Below are 7327 nucleotides of genomic sequence, written 5' to 3'. Positions count from 1 at the left end.
GATTTGTCCAACCTATAAACTGAACACAATCCTTCAAGCCACTTGAACATTGCTTCTGCCTTAGGTATATGTTTGTTTTGATGTTCTTGTTACATGGAAATGATTGAAATATTCTTAGTGAATTTAAACTAACAATAGCTACATTACCCTGCCCAAGGTGCAAAAATATGATTTGTTATAAACACTTAGCTCAGATACTTCACTCTTTTTGTACTCATTTGTAATACTTTTTGATCATACACACACACACACACACACACACACACGGCCAGGTATGTATCTTGGTCTCCTTTCAGTGTTGCCTCTTGTACCACACTACCCTCATTCCTTCTGCTGTCCAAAATTCTTTTACATGTTTCTTAGGATTTCTTTGGGATTCCATTTCCCAAGCTGCAGCTACTTCCCACTACCTACCTCACTGCATAAGGTAAAAGAATGTGGAAATCATGGCTTGCTCTCACACATTCTTGTCTTGATCATCTTTCACTCTTCGCCTTTCTTCATAATCTACATAGCTTAACTTCCCAGGAATTTCATTATGCTCCTTTGATGAAACCCCAATTTGACTGCCACTCATGCCAGAACTATTGCTAGAAATACTTGCTGTCTTTAAAACTCACATTGATTGTTATAATATGGTTAAAAAGTAAAGCCAACAGATGTTCACATTTTTTGATGGGGAGATGGATGCCCTGAATCAGACCCAAGTTCCAGGTCAACCTGTCCTCACAGCAGCACTCTGTCTCTGAAGAGAGAACATTCAAAGGAAAGGATTTTATGTCTTCAGGAGCATCACTTTTATGAATAGAACAATCCATTATCATAATATAGGGATAAATGAGTGGGTTTTATAACATTCAGCCCCTCATGGTCTAGTTTTTCTAGCCTTCCCTTCTTCCTTCATGTCATGCTGGAGCATAAGACCCTCACCACATTCCAGTGTTGTACTTTTAGACTTAGCTGCTAGAAGAACAAAGTAGAATTGCATTCATTATAAATTGTTCAAAATCCACCATTCTGCTAGATGAGCAGAAAAATGCATTAACTTTTTGGGCAAACTATAATATAGAAAACATATATAGATTAAAATATAAACTGTGTGTTAAAGTAACTATTAGTCTATCTAACCCACAAGAAACCATCAGGGGAGGAAGGATAATTTTTGTCACCAATTTGGGAAACAGGTTGGCATTCTCTTTAAACTCATGTCTTCTCAGGTAGACATCCACTTGACTGATAACTCAGATATGGCATCTATTCATCAAGAGATAAACATGTGAATGTCTATGTACCTCTTTTGTAATAGCATAACCAGGGAAAATGCACCCTGCAAGTGGAAACAAATGGGTTACAATTCTCAGCAAGAACATGGACATCGCAAGTAAATATCATGTGGAATAGTGTTAAGTCACAACAAGGGCACACGTGCTATACATTCACAGTCTAAAGCCAGGCAAAGCAAGCAGTATTTGTTTAAAGCTCTGTAGGTGTAAGTCAGTGTCTATACAAAACAAATATAGCACAGAAGCAGCACTCACAAGAGTGAATGTAGCTCCATGAAAGGGAAAGAAAGGAGTCTATATAATCAATGGAAATAGCAAAGTCCCATTAGCCTCCTTACAGGGTTTCAATGTATGTAGTATATGGATACACATAGTAGGTTTTCAGCCCATGGCACGAATGGTACCAATTATATCCAATTTTCCCATTCTTATGTTGAATGTACAACATTCTTCGATTTCTTTTCCAGCAAACCACCAACACTTTTCTCTTCCTCTCAGCTCTGAGAGACTGAACATTAACCAGACCTGGAATTTTCCTGTAAAAAGTCATATGTTTTAGTTTTTCAATAAATTAAACCCTCCATAGAATAGAGTGTGCCCCTTCCCTCACACAAACATTCACACACAGAGAGTGAATTTGAGCTGAACAATGCTTAATTTGGTATTCTGGATTTAGTTGAGCTGGTAGAATTCATGCTTAACATGATTCAGCCCTATGTTCCATGCTTAGCATGGTATAACCCTGGCATGATGGTGCATAACTGTCATCTCTTCTCTCTGGAGGAGGAGGCTGGAGCAATACAAGTCAAAATTAGAAGTTATCCTAAATTATACAGGAAGTTAAAGTGTAGCACACTTGAGAAGAACCTGTCTTAATGAGAAAGGGGTCCTGTGTGTGTGTGTGTGTGTGTGTGTGTGTGTGTGTGTGTCCTCTTCTGAAGTCAGCAATTAGAAGAGAAGTATTTTCTCCTAGTTTTTTTTATTATTTTGTTGTATTTTAAAGTGTGTATGTTTATGCCTTGGTGTATGTATGTGTATGTGAGTTCAATAACCCAATGAAGGCAGATATCTATGTGTATCCAGAGTATATATTTTTTTGGTACAAGATAATAAGAATATTATATTAGCTATTTTATTTTTCTAAGCTTTGTGTGTACTTCTTAAGAATATTTTAACTTTTAAATCTGATGAACCCAACTATAAGTTGATTGATGCACTCCTGATAAATAAATTATTCATAGAATTTCTAAGAAAATAATATTGAAAAACAAAGGAAAAATGATCATGCCAACTAGAAAATATAAAGATGGATGTCATGTTTGGGAAGTTTGCAGACCAGATAAGAAGCTGCCCCTGGCCGATGTCTATCAGTTTGTTTTATTTCACTGTTACAACTTCCTATTTTACAACTTCTTGATGTCAACACACTTTCTGACTTTTCCTCTTCTTTCATAGATGAAGAATCAGCTCTTGGATTAGGGATCAGATCTCATTAAATCTTATTTAACGGAGGTTCTCATAACACATAAACAGTAATCCACTCTCCCAACAATATCTTCAAAAGTATATGTCTTCCATGGCTCTTGGTAAAGACATGTGAAAATTTAATGTAATAATGGCATAATGTTTAAACACAGTTCATTCTCTCCAAAAGGCTTCAGTTCCTCTGATGCCCCAAGGTGGAACTGCCGAGTAATATTTATGAAAGGCACCTAAGATCCAGTTACAATTCATTTCTCTGTGTTTTTAATGTTTTTGTTAGTGCTCACACATAGGACCAGTGCTAGATTTCATAAATGCCTTCATTCAAATGTGTGAGATGCTTTCACTCATCCAATTCCTTTTTTTCACCCTCCATATGTCTGCTGTTCCCCCTCCTTCCAGCAGGGAGTTTCTTTCTACTTCAATGCTATTTGGATAGTGTGTGTGTGTAAACTGAATGAACTGTAAATTAAAGCCTCACTGAGTTTCCGTTTAACACCAGTCAGGATGGCTATTTAAAGAAACAAATAATAGCAAAGGCTGTCTAAGATTCAGGAGTCGGGGATGAGAAACCATACACCAATGAGTCCAGCCACTATGGAAATTGGTGTGAGAGTTTCTCACAATATTTGAAGTAGAACTACCATATCTTCCTTTTCAGAAACGTGGGGAACGATTTCAAGGATGTTGGAAAGAAATTTGAGTCAAACTAACAATCATTACACACACACTATATATATATTGCATTCTCACCTCATTCTCATGATCTCAGTCCTTTCAAAGGGACTTAGAAGTGAGTAGCATTTAAATGGAGTTGCACCTATGCAATGTGACTTTGCTGATATATAGCAGCTATAAACAAAGTAAGCAAGACAGAATGTTAAAATGCCTTTAATTCCAGCAGCAAATGGGTGTTGCAAGAAGATTGAGGGTTCAAGGCCAGCCTGGGATACATGGTAAGATGCTGTTTCAAACAACCAAGTAGATTGTCAATTGTTATTCCAGTATCAGGAAGAGAATATGAATAACAGAACAGTCCATCAAAAAAGCTGAATTGGGGGTTGGGGGAATCTGGGTAGGAAACATGACTGAGAATCTTTAAGATTTTTTGAAATGACAAGAAATTGTGTTAACTTCTCAGAGTTGGAGGTTGCAGAATGGAAAGCAAATTTGTGAATATAATTGGCTCTGCAGTTATGGACAGGGGCAAGGGCACCTCAGGTGGGCTGCCATAATGAGCAGAATTTGTGATTCTGTGCAGGCAGGTATTCCTGATGGGTGAAGTTTAGGAAGCGCACATATTCTCTGGTGTACAGTCAATTAGAAATAAGACATAAAGCCTGACTCTTGACTTCCCTGTGTCCATTAGAACTGAAAGATTAGAATGTATTAGTGTGATACTACTACAGCTTTAAAAAATCTTATAAACTTTGCTCAGACGTCATTTTATTTTGATTGTAAAAAATAACAAGCGAAGGGGGACAAAATAAAACCACAAAACTTAAACATTGTTTTTGCTCTGCCAAGCATTCTTACAATGATTTTCCTGATAGGAGATTCCAGGATGAATGCACAGGCTATTCCAGGCCCCTCAAAACTACTGATGACCACCAAACCCAAGGTCAAAGTAAAAAATTAGGCAGAGTGTCTTTCCTAGTGGTTACATTTACTTGAGAGTATTTCAGATTTTATTTGGGATTCAGGGAAACAGATTGCAGTCTGTAGCAAGAGAAAGGTGACTAAACTATTTATACAAGCCATCATTTAATCAGGGACATGGTTCATTGGAAGTTAGACCACTTAGGCAGCAGGCATGGGTCACTTTTGTTTTGAAATGTCTGGAAGTGTTTTATGGAGTCTGTAAAAGCACATCGGTGCTATCCTTGACTTGGTTCCTATCATTCAAAACACTAAGCATTTAAATACCTTGCCTTTTATGGGTGTCCCGTCCCTGTTCATTGAGTGGTTGCATGAATGAACACATGAATGGATAATAAAAAGCAAAGCCCTGGAACCTAATCAAGCAGTTAAGGATGCTACATGGAAACTGCCTTTGGTTGATAGTCTGTTTGGGGGGAAGAATACTCTTCTCTTACTGAGATTCCAGATTCATTGAAGGAACATGATGTTCTCAGTTTCTAGGCTTCTTCTCTCAAGAAGTTCCCAGAAATATAGGAGTTCTGTGGATTGTTAAACATATAAAAGAAATAAAGGCATCAAATCGTGTGCAATGACCTTGTGTTTCCACTTTGCTACTCAGATGGAGTAGTATTTAACACCTTTCTAAAGATCAACTGGCTGCATGGAGAGTACCACTGGTTAAAGGGAATTAAGCTTAATTTCAGCTCTACCTAGGCAGGACTGGGCATTTCTTTTCAGGATGGGATACCCCAAATATAGCTGAACTCTGTGTTTGGCTGGGTTTGGAAAAGAAAATATGGAAAGGGAAAAGGAAAGAATAGTTTAGATTTAGCCGACAAAAAAAGGGAAGCTTGAGCACTGTACCAGTCAGGGTTCTGTAGAGTCATAGGGCTTATGGAATGTCTCTATATAGTAAGGTAGTTTATTGTAATGACTTACAGTCTGCAATCTAACTTACCCAACAATGGGTGGCTGGTCTTCTGTATAAGCTGGATTTCTGAAGAACTAGGTTCCAACAGGTATGCTGGCAATAAGTTCAAGCTGGCAAAGAAGAGGGAGTCTTCCTTCTTCCAATATTCTTATGTAGGCCTCCAGCAGAAGGTGCAGCCCAGATTAAGGGTGTGTACCAATTTGCCTAAACCTTGCTTTGTCCCGAGTTGGCCTTGAACTCAGAGATGAGATTGCTTCAGTCTCCTGGGCTTAAAAGTGTGTACTGCCTTACCTGGGCCTAATCATTTCTTGGCCACTATGCCTCAACATCTCTGTGTCAAGATCCAGGTCAGAAACCTGTTTCTACCAGCCTCATGATCTGGATCACATGTGTGTCATCCATTTCTGGATGGTAACTCACTCCAGATATAGTCAAGTTGGCAACCAGGAATAGCCACTACAAGCACACAGACCTACCCCTCTGCTGCTGTCTTTTTTCTCCGAGTAACTTTTCTTGGAATGTTCTGCTCCTAGGACACAGAAGTCATGGCAGAACTTAGTGAGACTTTTTTTTTTTTATCAGCACTAACGCAGCAGCAGGACTTCATCTGGGGGCTACAATTTCCTTGTGTACCAGGAAACCAACCCACTGTACTCTAGACAGTGATTATCAAATGAGCTTCCTATGTTGCAACTGTTCCCGATTTGCTTTGATGGAACTCTATCAACTTCCTTTGCATCTGACTCAGAGACAGTTTTCTCTACTTTACCATTACTTTAAATTGAACAAGATGCTTCTAACAAGTTTAAAAATGATACAATCCTCTGTGTTAGATATTTTTCTCATTACTGTGAATTAGTATACAGCAGCATGTCATAAGCAGAGGAGAGGCTTGTTTCGGTTCCTAGTTGGAGAAATACATTTCATTCTGGTGGGAAGGAACCTTGGTTAGGCTCTATGAAGCTAGGAGCAAACAGAAGCTGCTCCCTCCCATCTAAGGACACTATAAAGCAGAGACAGGACAGGAGGTCGGCTGTGGCTACAAACCTTTAGGCTAGTCCTCTTCTTTAAGAGATACACTTGTTCCAGTCAGGCCCATTTCTCAGAGTTTTCTTCCAAATCAGTGGCACTAGTTGGACTCTAGATTAAACATAGGGTTCTGAGACAAATATTTCACATATAAACTTTGGCACTGTCCAGATGACCCTGGTATCACAGATAAATCTCATAGGAGCATCTTGCTTGTGGCTTCCTGTTCATCCTCATTTGATTATAATAACTAAATAACAATTGAATGCCAAGATGTATGTCTCATTAAAAACTGACTACCTCGTACTCTAGCCTGAATGACTTCATATTGCCTACAAACCCGTAAGTCTTCATACTATAACATTGAAACTATAGTTATGACCCTGTGTTTTGATATCACTCTTATGGCAACCTGTCACTTTAAAAATAAAAATAAAGAGCTTGAATTGTTCAGCAATTATTTAAATAGCAGAAATAGCATCTGGAGACTTTACTCCTAGGGGTCATAGCTCATCATGAACCAAAATAATGTTTATTTATGGCCAATTCTAATCAGAGTAAGATTTTTATTTCTCTCTGTGTCTCTCTGCCTCTCTGTCTCTCTCTCTCTGTGTATCTCTCTCTCTCTCTCTCTCTCTCTCTCTCTCTCTCTCTCTCTCTCTCTTTCTCCCTTGCTCCCTCACTCTCTCTCTTTCTCTTCCGCCTGCTCTGCATTAATGTGTAAGCCTGTGTAAATTTGGGTAATCCCTTGCCAAAAATCATGCATGTAGAGGTCATAGGACAACCTTAGGTGTTGACTCTTATCTTCTGCCTTATTTAAGAATGATGTTCTTACTTGTTAACATATATGTCAGTTTAGCTGGCTGACAAGCTTCCAGGAATTCTCCTGATTCTGCAACTCATGTTCCAATAGAAGCCTTTGAATTCCCAGACAAAGCACTGCTGTGTGGCAGTATGCTGG

The sequence above is a fragment of the Grammomys surdaster genome, unplaced genomic scaffold, assembly GCF_004785775.1.
Source record: "Grammomys surdaster isolate TR1022 unplaced genomic scaffold, NIH_TR_1.0 243, whole genome shotgun sequence".
Classification (NCBI taxonomy): domain Eukaryota; kingdom Metazoa; phylum Chordata; class Mammalia; order Rodentia; family Muridae; genus Grammomys; species Grammomys surdaster.
This window is presented reverse-complemented; position numbering follows the sequence as displayed.